We start from the raw sequence: 12,801 nt of genomic DNA, 5'->3' as shown, positions 1-12,801 counted from the left end.
TGAGTCGACCAATCCTAGTCGACACATGAGTCGACTGATGAGGTGTTTTTTACAAATTCTTGATATGTTTGAGTTGCTTTTCGGGGTTGCCTCGATTATCTGATACTAGTTTACAATGTTAGTGATTTATCTGTACATGTGAGTTGACTTTTGACACAAGTACTAATCCGCACACCGAGGCACATGTGACATGAGTCTACATGTATCTTTTGTGTATATATATCATCAACACTTACACTTTGTATAATTTATATCTCAGTCCTCGTGTTGGACATGCATTACCTTTCAGTCCATGCGTTGGACATTGGTTATATTCAATCCATGCGTTGGACACTCGTTACTTTCAGTCCTCGTGTTGGACTATAATCTATTTCAGTCCTCGTGTTGGACATTTACCTTTTTGTCCATGTGTTAGACATCAGTTTAGACTTTGAGTTGACACTTATACTTGTATAGGCTGGACATGACACTTATATGAGTTATGACATGACACCGTAATTAGGTCTGAGATGAGTTTGCCTTCTTTTATTAATGTTCTTGTATTAGATTTTGGATTTGGTATTTAGGGATGTACAATTTGAGATACAAGGTATATACATGAGGTTTATTTGTTAGGAGTAATGATATGATTATTCTATGTATAAATCTGTATTTTCTTATACAACGAGCCCTTTCCCTTGGGGTTGGTTGTGATGTTGCTCGCTAGCGCTTTGACACTCGTTGTCCCTCCCCCTTTCAGGTAACGAGCCAGAAGTCCGGAGAGTCACAGGTTAATGGCGACGCACTTTAGCTTCAGCCGTTTATTATAGTTATATTTTTCTTTTGAACTCCACTGTAGAACTTTTTTAGACATTTGAGAGTTTATCCTAGAAGTTGTAAAGGATGTGTGCCTTGTTTCCTTTTATTCAGACATTTGTATTTGAGATTTGTTAAGAAGTTCCAATTTATTCATTTCAGACATTGACTTGTATTTCAGTATATTAGATGATGAAATATTTATTTGATCTCTATTATTTCATCAGTTGACTCTTGTATTATTTTTTTACTTGATTTTGTACCTACACCTGTTATTGACTCTACTAGAGAGATGGTAATTATGATGGTGAAACATGTTATTGCACGGTGTGGTGCATGGCAGGTTTGATATTCTTAGTTTCACCTTGGATTGCAGTCTTGTGTGAACCCAGGGGCGTCACAGTAATTTAAACTGATAGTTTGTATTTAGTAAGATCAACTTAGTAATTTGAAATATAATAAAATTTTGGTTTCATAAATATTTTGAAATTAAATACCATAAATATTAAAATTTTTAACACAAACTAAATTAGGTAGTTAAATTAAAGTGTGATTCGATAATTTGAAATTTACTACAATTTTGGTATTATTTAAAATCCTAAAAAATATATTTTGAAATTTTTAAATTGATGTAATATTTTTAAAACCAAAAATATATTATAATTGCTATAATACTTTTAAAATTTTAAAATATATTTTAATTGATGTAATATTTTTAAAAAATAAAAATATATTTTCAAAAAATATTAATTGCCATAATATTTTAAAAAATAAAAAATATATTTTAAAAAATTAAATATCTAAATATATTAAATAGTTATGTTCTTCAAATAACAAAAACGTTGTAGGTTAAAGATTAAAAATTACCAATTTATTTTCCTACAATAATATTAAAAATATTAAATTAAAAATAATTATTCAAGAGTTATAGAATATATACCTAAATAATTTTTCTCTAATTAATAGTGTCTGGATCGTAGATAAAATATCAGAGAATTATTTCTCGGAATTAAAACTCAAGATCCAAAAAATTAATATTTTTTATAACAATTAAAACTAAAAAAATACTCACAAATTAAAATAAAAATTATATCAGATATGGGTAGATGAAATATCTGAATTATTCTCCTCCAAGCAATTAAAGAGCCATGGGTTGAAGATTGTTATAGTCATTTTAGTGCTAAAAATAATCTCCAATTAATAGCAAATAAGTTTCTCACATTATGTGTAATCGAGGCAGCTTTTCACTTCAAGATGACCAAAAGCCCCAGCTCGGATGACTCGATATGCTGACATCTCACGAGGGCGACTCAAAAGGCGTTACATGTCGACCCCTGGCTAGGTTGACTTCTTGATCAACCTACTTGACCGACCATTCGACTGACATCTCACGAATGTGACACAAAAGATGGTACTTCTCGACCTTCTACCGGACGAGTAGGTGATGACTACCTCTAGTCTTGAGCCCCCTCTTGTGTACTGATAGTTGATCATATCGTAATAAATGATATTTAATGCATGATCGACGCCATCATTGCCCTGTCTTCAATAGTCTTTATGACACATTAGACCACATCAGCACCTCATGCCCCAGTCACTTCGCATTAAACGCGGAAGCGACCTCCTCTCCACTCGTTAGCCGACTCCTGTAAAGTAGATGCTACCTTGGCCTCCAGCCTATACTTGGATGAAGTTACCATCCTACCCCTACTACCACTATGAATAGGTGTACTCTTTTCAGCAAAAGGGTAAGATTTGAAATTATCCTAGAGGAGGTGAATAGGGTATATGATAATCTAATCCGATATTAATGTCAAATTAAAATTTATTAATAATATCCTAGAAATTATGATATACAACAAGATATATAAGCAAGGATATGCAACTAAACTAAAGACGATATAAACATGAGACAATAGCGATATAGAATATAATAAACAATGAGCACAAATAATATGCTAAGGCAAACTCAAACACACAATGTGATCACGGAGTTTAGTCACTCCCGACCTACGTCTCCGCTCCCCACTCTCGAGGAGAATCTCTACTATCACAATCGGTTTTTAACATTCACCAAAAACGTTTACAACTTACACAATCGGTTTTTTAGCTCACCGAAAACTTTCACAACTACCATAATTATAATCACACGATACACCCTCTAAATATTGGCCTGGCCCATGTCGACTTACTTAAGTGTTTGGATTTACTACCTCTCCCTAGGCTTTATTACCGATTCTACTCCTCTTGGAATCGACCTCGTCTCTCACTACACACTGCTCTCGGTGTCCTTGTGTATTACAATATGATCTCTCAACAAATATGCTCAAATACAAAGTGTTTTGTTCTCTAACAAGATGAGAACTAACTTAAGGTCCCTCTCAATGTTACAACCCCACAACTTAATAATTATACTATATGTGAAAATACTTAAGCTCAAGGGGTATGTGTGTAAACAATGAGCAATAATTAAAACTAAACTCAATATGAAATCTATCTTAATGAAATGGTTAATCAATAAATATATATAAAGCTAGAAATTGAGTTTAGAGAAAACTTCTCTGAAAACAAGAGTGAGTGAATGAAATTGAAGCCCAAACACGAAAAGAATCATCTCCTCTTCCTCTTGTGAAAACCCCTTCATATAAACACTTAGAAAATATAATTAAACAAACTTAAACCCTTGTAAACTTGTTTTAAAACCTGTCTTAGTTATTTAAAATGTTGAGACTGAAGGGGTATATATAGGATCACAAAACAAACACCAAAAACAAAGAAAAACCCAACAAAAACGATAAAAACCCAAAAATTGCGAAAACTAAAAATATAGCTATTAGAACGTCGTCGATTAACTGATGAGCTTACCATTACAGGTCGCTCACCTGTCATCGATCGACTGATGAACTCATCAGTCGACTAATGACCTGCATCGGTCGACTGATGGTTCATCAGTCGACTGAGCAAATAAAAAACATATATTCCAGCCATTTTTATCGGTCGACTGATATTGTTCATCAGTCGACTGATAACGTGCACAAGCACTGTTCCGATTTGAAATTTGAGTTTTAAAGTTCCTTTAAAAATAGCAAATAAATTCTAAAAATGTAAAACTTTGGAAAATATTTATAAATATGAAAATGAATATGTTACAACAAGAATTTTTTAATTTGCATTTCCTATTTGTGAAAACTCATTGTTTTACAAAATTTCAAAAATAAGTGTTCATTTAAATTCATGATTTTGACACTATGATTTCAAGCAAGTTCTGAAACTTCTTTTGAAAAAATTAATAGACTTTATAAAATATGTAAAATGATATAAACGAGTCTTTTAATCCATAAACGCATATTGTGCAAATAAACATGATTTCATTGATTTAAAATTGTTAAAGCTTGATTTTGTTAAAATAATTCAAGCACATACAAACATGAAACAAATATGTGTGTGTGTATAATTATATCTATTTGTTTTATATTTATGTGGCTAAACTTGAAGGTAATGAAAACAATATGTGTGTATTATTTGAGCTCTAAGTATAAACACACAAAGTATAAATATCTTAACTAATATACTCAAGCTAAATGATCTCATGATGCTTGATATTGGGCAATCCTCCTCTTTGTAGTGTGGATGAAGCATTAGGTGTCTTGGACTTGAATGCATCATGCTCCATTTCAAATTTCTTCCATCCTCCAATGAATATGATCGTGTAGGCGCAATCCAACCAACCTCTAACTGAGGATCTTTGTATAGAATACCTAACAAGAAAATATAAACACTCGACAAACATTGTTAGAAATTATTTGTTAATCATCAAAACTAGATTAGATAGTAGGCTCATAAACATGAGACCTAACCATCTCCCTATTTTTTGATGATGACAAATAATCTACACAAAGAGTATATAGAATATGCATGATACCAAATGAATATATAAATTATAATCCTCATGCATAAAACCAATAGAGTGATATACTCACAATAGACTTGTTTATCCCCCTTTGTTAACATCAAAATGGGGGAAAACAACAAGAGAGAAAAAGAGCGTTAAGCTCCCCCTAAAAATAAGCATGGGTGAATATAAAACAAATATAGAGAAAAAGCTCCCCCTATTAAAATGCCACATAGAATATATGAAATGAAATACTAAGATAAACATATGTGAGCAAGTATAGATATGGAACATGCTAATCACAACTCACATTCAAAAAGACCAAGTGATGTTACAAGAGTCTTAAATATAAATATATCAATAAGATATATACCAAAAACAAAAATATTTAAAAAATCAAAGATCAAATGTTTAATCAATAAATAAAAAAATTCATAAATCATTAAACATAAATCATGATTGATTAATAACACATATAGATATATTATTATGAAAATAGTGTCTCAATAAAAACAATATGTGTAGATTTATGAAATCAAATGAATGGAAAAATATGAGAATCATGAAAGATATTTTCAAATGAAAACAAATCATGAGAACCATGAAAATCATGAAAATCATGAAAGTCCAAATGAAAATCAAAACAATCAAATGAAATTATGAATCTAAACCATAATAATATTTAAAACATGCTTAATCTATAAATCATCATTTTTGAAGAATAAGTGATCAAGCAACTAGTAATGTCAAAATATTTATGTGTTTTACCCATAAAGGTTGAAAGAATTATGTCAATAACAAAACAAATGAATATCAATAATATTGTTTTTGATAAGAAGAACTAGATAAACAATCATGTCAAGCTCTTGGAGCTTGTTTCAACCCTTATAGAAATATTTTGCACCTGATAAACATGATATGAAAAAATACCAATAAAAAAATTAATAAATCCAGGGGGTTGCTCAAACATAAACCTCTCTACAAGTTCAAAACCAATTTTTTGAGAAACTAGAGAAATTTTTTAAAAAGGAATCGTACAAATGAGAATATTTTCTTTTATAATCAAAAGTTGGTTTTTTTTAATCCAAAAAATCATCTTTTTAATAAAAAAACAAAGACGCTAAAAATTTTGTTCTTTAAAATTAAACTTTTTTTGGTACTCAAACACTCTTGGTACCGAAGAGTTTAGAGATATAACCCCTATCAATAAAGCTCAATGCTCTTGGGTTATAATCCCATTTAGGTGCATTTTGTGCACGGGTCCGGTCATAGCAATAATCACGCAAAGACCATTCCTATTGTAATAAGTGCAATAGAAAGGGTGCACTTGTTTATATTGACCATTAACTTGTGCACGAGAAACATTTGAAAAAAATAGATGGTCTTTTAAATGCATATTGAAAATGAGAAACTCTTGGCAAATCAAAACAAATTTTGATCAAATGACCAAAACGACCATAAAAGTCACACCTATACACATTAACATGCTTGTGGTGACTATTTGGTGCATGTGTATGTGTGTGAGATAATGAAGCTACTTTGTGAGATGCACATGGAGTAGTATTATTGATAGTAGAGTGTTTATGTGCATCATAGTAAAATTTAGCTAAATGGCTTATTTACGGTCGTAAATAGTGCATTTATAAATTTTTCTATATATGTGTGCATAGTGAGCAGATGATTTAGAATTTTTTACACTAGACTTAACACACATATTCACAAGCTTCTTATGATTATCAATACATTTGGTTACAGTTGATTTTAAAGAAGAAATATGATTGTTCATGTGATTCAACTCTTCATTTTGCACATTTGTATTGATAATAGAAGTAGAACAATCATGATCATTTTTAAAAGAATTAAATTCATTTCTAACTGTTTCTACCTCTAAAATGGCATCATTTTTCTCTTGAGTTATGCTAGCAATATTTAAAGTTAAAGAATCATGATCCAATTTTAATTTATCAATAGTTTCTTTGAGGATCATATTCTCTTTAGCAATGATATCATATTTAGAAGCTAACATATCATGATCGGATTTTAAGTTAACATGCTTGCTCTTTAAATCTATAAAATCATGATGTAATTTCTTGTAGGCATGCATTAATCTCTCATACGCACAAGCAAGTTCATGATTAGAAAGTTCACTTTCGAAATCGGACTCGCATACCTCACTAGGGCTATCGCCTAGTGGTCGTGTACATGATGAAGCTCCATTCTTACTTGAAGTGGAGTCCTTTAGAACATGTAAGATTTCCTTTAAGTTGCCTTGATATGGCTCTATATGTTTCCACAATAAATATGCACAATAAAAAAACAAGTTTATTAGAAGTATATGAGTCAAAAGCATTAATCAAGAATTCTAACACTAACTTGTTCATAGTAAATATATTTTTATCATAATTGCTCCACTTGAATTTCTCCAAAGTGGGCACAACATAGGCAAAATCAATGATTTCCCACAAATCGATATTTTTAGATCTAACAAATATTTTAAATCTAAAACATCATTGAGTATAGGGGAAAGCATTGAATTTAGGAGCAATATTAATATCATAGCCTAAACTAGGTACACCATGCATATCCATAATTATAAATACAAGCAAGATGAAAATAATCTCAAAACTAGATTAGGAATATAGCAAAGCGAGGATCTTTGACTCTAGGCGGTTAAACCTCAAATCAAAGAGCATCAAGCTCTAATACCAAATAAAATTACCCTAGAGGGGGGTGAATAGGGTATATGCTAATATAATCCGATAATAATGTTAAATTAAAACTTATTAATAATATCCTAGCAATTATGATATATAATAAGATATATGAGCAAGGATATGCAATTAAACTAAGGGCGATATAAACATAAGATAATGGCAATATAGAATGTAATAAACAATAAGCACAAATAATATGCCAATGCAAACTCAAACACATAATATGATCACAGAGTTCAGTCACTCCTGACCTACGTCTTCGCTCCCCACTCTCGAGGAGAATCTCCACTATCACAACCACTTTTTAACGTTCACCGAAAATGTTTACAACTCACACAATCAGTTTTCTAGCTCACCAAAAACTTTCACAACTCACACAATTGTAATCACATAATACACCATCTAAGTGTTGGCCTGGCCCATGTTGACTTCCTCAAGTGCTTGGATTTACTACATCTCCCTAGGCTTTACTACTGACGCCACTCCTCTTGGAATCGACACCGTTTCTCACCACATACTCCTCTCGGTGTCCTTGTGTATTAAAATATGATCTCTCAACAAATAAGCTCAAATACAAAGTGTTTTGTTCTCTAACAATATGAGAACTAAGTTAAGCTCACTCTCAATATTGCAACCCCACAACCCAATAATTATATTATATGTGAAAATGCTTAAGCTCAAGGGGGGGGTGTGTAAACAATGAGCAATAATCAAAACTAAACTCAATATGAAATCTAGCTTAATGAAATGGTTAATCAATATATATATAAAGCTATAAATTGAGTTTAGAGAAAACTTCTCTGAAAACAAAAGTGATAGAGAATGAAATTGAAGCCCAACCACGAAAATAATCATCTCATCTTCCTATTGTAAAAACTTCTTCACATAAACACTTGGAAAATACAATTAAACAAATTTAAACCCTTGTAAAATTGTTTTAAAACTTTTCTTAGTTATCTAAAATGTTGAGACTGAAGGGGTATATATAGGATCACAAAACAAACCCCAAAAACAAAGAAAACCCCAACAAAAACGACAAAAACCAAAAAATTGAGAAAACGGGAAATATAGTCGTTGGAACGCCGTCAGTCGACTGATATTGTTCATTAGTCGACTGATGAGCTAACCGTTACAGGCCGCTCACCTATCATCGGTCGACTAATGAACTCATCTGTCAACTGATGACCTGCATCAATCGACTGATGACCTACATCGGTCGACTGATGAATCATCAGTCGACTGAGTAGATAAAAACACACATTCTAGCCACTTTCATCGGTTGACTAATATTTTTAATCAATCGACTGATAACGTGCACAAGCACTGTTCAGATTTAAAAGTTGAGTTTGAAGTGCCTTTAAAAATAGCAAATAAGTTCCAAAAAATATAAAACTTTGGAAAATATTTATAAACATAAAAATGAACATGTTACAAAAAGAATTATTTAAGTTGTATTTCTCATTTGTGAAAACTCATCATTTTGCAAAATCTCAAAAATAAATGTTCATTTAAATTCGTGATTTTGACACTATGATTTTAATCAAGTTTTGAAACTTCTTTTGAAAGGATTAATAGACTTTATAAAAGATGTAAAACGATATAAATGAGTCTTTTAATCCGTAAACATATATTGTGCAAATAAACATGATTTCATTGATTTAAAATTGTTAAAGCTTGATTTTGTTGAAATTATTTCATGCACATACAAACGTGAAACAAATATGTGTGTATATATAATTATATCTATTTGTTTCATATTTATGTGGCTAAACTTGAAGGCAATAAAAACAATGTGTGTATATTATTTGAGCTCTAAGTATAAACACCTAAACTAATATACCCAAGCTAATGATCTCGTGATGCTTGATCTTGGGCAATCCTCCTCTTTGTAGTATGGATGAAGCAATAGGTGTCTTAGACTTGAATGCATCGTGCTCTATTTCAAATTCCTTCCATCCTCTAATGAACATGATCATGTAGGTACAATCCGACCAACCTCCAACTGAGGATCTTTGTGTAGAATATCTAAAAAGCAAATATAAACACTCGACAAATGTTAGTAGAAATTATTTGTTTATCATCAAAACTAGATTAGATGGTAGGCTCATAAACATGAGACCTAACAAGATCTTTACGTCTATCTACCATGCTTAAGAACTATAATCTAGTTACTTCTCCACTGAAGTAAAATATTGACTTGATCATCGGAGGAACAATCGGAGAACCCAACTCCACCCTCTTACGATTTTCTACCTGTGCAACGAAGAACAGTCCACTTTAAAACCAAACATTTAGAGGGTTAGAGGATCTTCGTCAACCAATTAACTTCAATCTTGTTGATTATTTGATATCAGCGATCAACAAAGATAAAATTACATAGGAATTAAAAATAATAATCTCGAAAAAACAATTAAAATCAATAAAAAAATAATACACAAATTAAATGTTGGACGATGCTAGATTAATTACATGATATATTTTTTAAAGATCGAAATAATAATTTGAAGTTCTTATAAAAAATTTGAGACAAAAAAGTGATCAGGGTTCTTGGAAAAAATATGAGACCGGGAAAAAAAATCGGATTTTAGGGATAAATAGATTTTTGGGTTTTTTCACAAAACTGAAATATATATTTTTCTCCATGTATTAAAAAGAAACACCTAAATGAGGGGATTTGATTTTATTTATGATTTGAATTAGTTACTAAAGATATTGCAAAAGATACTCTAATTGATTATAAATTGGTTTAATACACACCCACATACACGTGTGTGTAGTAGTCTTATGTAAACTTAAGTGGATAGGAGAAAGTCATCCACCAATTTTTTTATCCATTGATGTTGTATTGAGATCTGTGAAAGATATGAAGAGTCTTTTTAAGATTTGTGTATCTCTTGATAGCACAAATCTAAAGGCAAGATGAGTGGATAAAAAGTTTGGTGGACAATGCCTCCTATCCACTTAAGTTGACATAAGCTCATATATATATGGGTAAAGTGAATCTAAGGTGACTCCTTAGGCTCCATCTAAGGAAGTGAAATCTCAGCCGTCCATTTATTATTCCTCAAATGGATCTCAGACATCCATTCAAATACTCAAAACACCTAAAAATCCCCAAACAAAAAAACCCTATTTCCCAGAACTCACCCTCCAAAAAACCACGTGCCCCACATCCTCCGTCTCCTCCTCTCTTCCGCCAAACAGATCCAAGATCCCCAACGCTTAAAAAACCAACCACCGCACTCCCCTCCGCCACGCTCCCCTCCTTCGTCGGGCCGACCTTCTCTGATCCCCGCCACAGGTCAGATCCGTCGAGCGCGCCCTCCGCCACGATCCCCTCCGACGACGACACGCCTTGCTGTCCGCCTCTTGGTATAGCAGTTATGTAGCCCATTACAAGGAAGCAGAATGTATGAGAGTGGAAATGGAAGAACTTCTATACTCATATGGCGTTGATGTAGTTTTTAATGGTCATGTAAGCACATTATTACATTTTAGTTTTTTTTTTCAATTGTTGTCTTCAGTTGGCTCTGGTTATTTTCATGGAAGGGATAAGAAAGAAACTAAGAGAGTGAAAGAGGAAAATACTTTTCTAATTTCTCTTTCTCCCTTCCATTTCACTATTTTCAAGTTACCAAAACTTGCATGAACTAGAAGAAAGTTGTAGCTTGAATTTTGCCAAAAACGAAGAGAAGAAGAATCTCAAGTAACCAACAAATTATGTGAAGTTCTGACTTGTTTCTTATTTCCTTGTTTTGACTTGTTTCTTATTTCCTTTCCCCTTCCATGTTGGAATGTAATGGAAGTTTCTTGATGCAACAAAAATCTTACTTGCTGAAGTTTCGCTCCCTGAAAGATTCTTAGTGTTGAGCATGACTAATGCCTTGCTAATAAGAATTATCTCGGAAATATTTATACAAAAACTAGCTTATTTATGTAAAGATAATTAGTCTATGTTCTTCATAAACACAGGTTCATGCCTATGAAAGATCAAATCGGGTCTATAACTACTCCTTAGATCCATGTGCTCCACTTCATATCACAGTTGGAGATGGGGGGAAATCGAGAGAAGATAGATGTTTCTCATGCAGATGATCCTGGCCACTGCCCAGATCGATGGAGTACACGTGACTGGACTGGCAAATTCTGTTCTTTCAACTTCACCACAGGCCCTGCTACTGACAAATTCTACTGGGATCGTCAACCTTACTATAGCGCAAAGCACAGAGCAAAGTTTTGTGCAACTCTCTTGTGTGCACACGATTCAACATTTTTATAAATATTATTATAAAAATTTTCATGGTGGTGGTTGGGTATGCGAATATGTGGATGACAAATGATTCTTGTGTACTTTCATGGTGGTGGTTGTGTATGCGAATATGTGGATGATAAATGATACTTGTGTAGTTTCATTGTGGTTGTTGTGTATGCGAATATATCAATATGTGAAGTTTATGCATCTATAAGATTATGTTGTTTTATTGTGTAGTTTCATTGTGGTTGTTGTGTATGCGAATATGTGAAGTTTATGATTCTTGTTTAGTTGTGTAGTTTCATTATGGTTGTTGTGTATGTGAATATGTGAATATGTGTAGTTTCATTTTGTACCTCTTTAGCATATGTGGTTGTTGTGTATGTGAATACGTGATTATTGTCATATGTTGTGGTTGTGTATGTGAATATGTGAATATGTGTAGTTTTGTACTCTCTTATTCATGTTTTGTACCCACTTATTTAGTTTTTGTACCCACTTATTCAAGTTTTATACCTTGTTGTTCTGGAAAAAAAATTGTACCCTCTTATTCATGTTTTGTACCCACTTATTTTGGTTTTGTACCTGCTTACTCAAATTTTGTACCTCGTTGTTCTGGAAAAAATTTGCACCCACTTATTCACATTTTGCACCTCTTTAACATTATTTTATACCTACTTACTCAAGTTTTATACCTCGTTATTCTAAAAAGAAGTTTTGTACCCACTTATTCATAATTTGTACCTCTTTAACATAATTTTATACCCACTTACTCAAGTTTTATACCTCGTTGTTCTGAAAAAAAGTTTTGTACCCACTTATCCACATTTTGTACCTCTTTAGCATACTTTTATACACACTTACCCAAGTTTTATACCTCGTTGTTCTGAAAAAAAGTTTTGTGCCTAATTATTCACATTTTGTACCTCTTTAACATAATTTTATACCCACTTACTCAGGTTTTATACATCGTCATTCTAGAAAAAAAATTGTACCCTCTTATTCATGTTTTGTACCCACTTACTCAAGTTTTGTACCCACTTGCCCAAATTTTATACCTCGTTGTTCTGAAAAAAGTTTTGTACCCACTTATTCACATTTTGTATGTCGTTAGCATAATTTTATACTCACTTACTCAAGTTTTATAC

The 12,801-nt window shown here is 32.2% G+C and overlaps 1 long non-coding RNA gene across 1 annotated transcript; it reads left to right on the top strand.

Annotated features, from left to right (window-relative positions):
* LOC109837374 lies at window positions 10,536–11,882 on the top strand. The gene is made up of 2 exons (XR_002246254.1): window positions 10,536–10,876; window positions 11,374–11,882. It is a non-coding gene; the product is annotated as an uncharacterized LOC109837374 (long non-coding RNA).

The sequence above is a fragment of the Asparagus officinalis genome, chromosome 4, assembly GCF_001876935.1.
Source record: "Asparagus officinalis chromosome 4, Aspof.V1, whole genome shotgun sequence".
Lineage (NCBI taxonomy): Eukaryota > Viridiplantae > Streptophyta > Magnoliopsida > Asparagales > Asparagaceae > Asparagus > Asparagus officinalis.
Note: the sequence above shows the minus strand (reverse complement) of the source record. Positions and strands in the feature narration are given on the sequence as shown.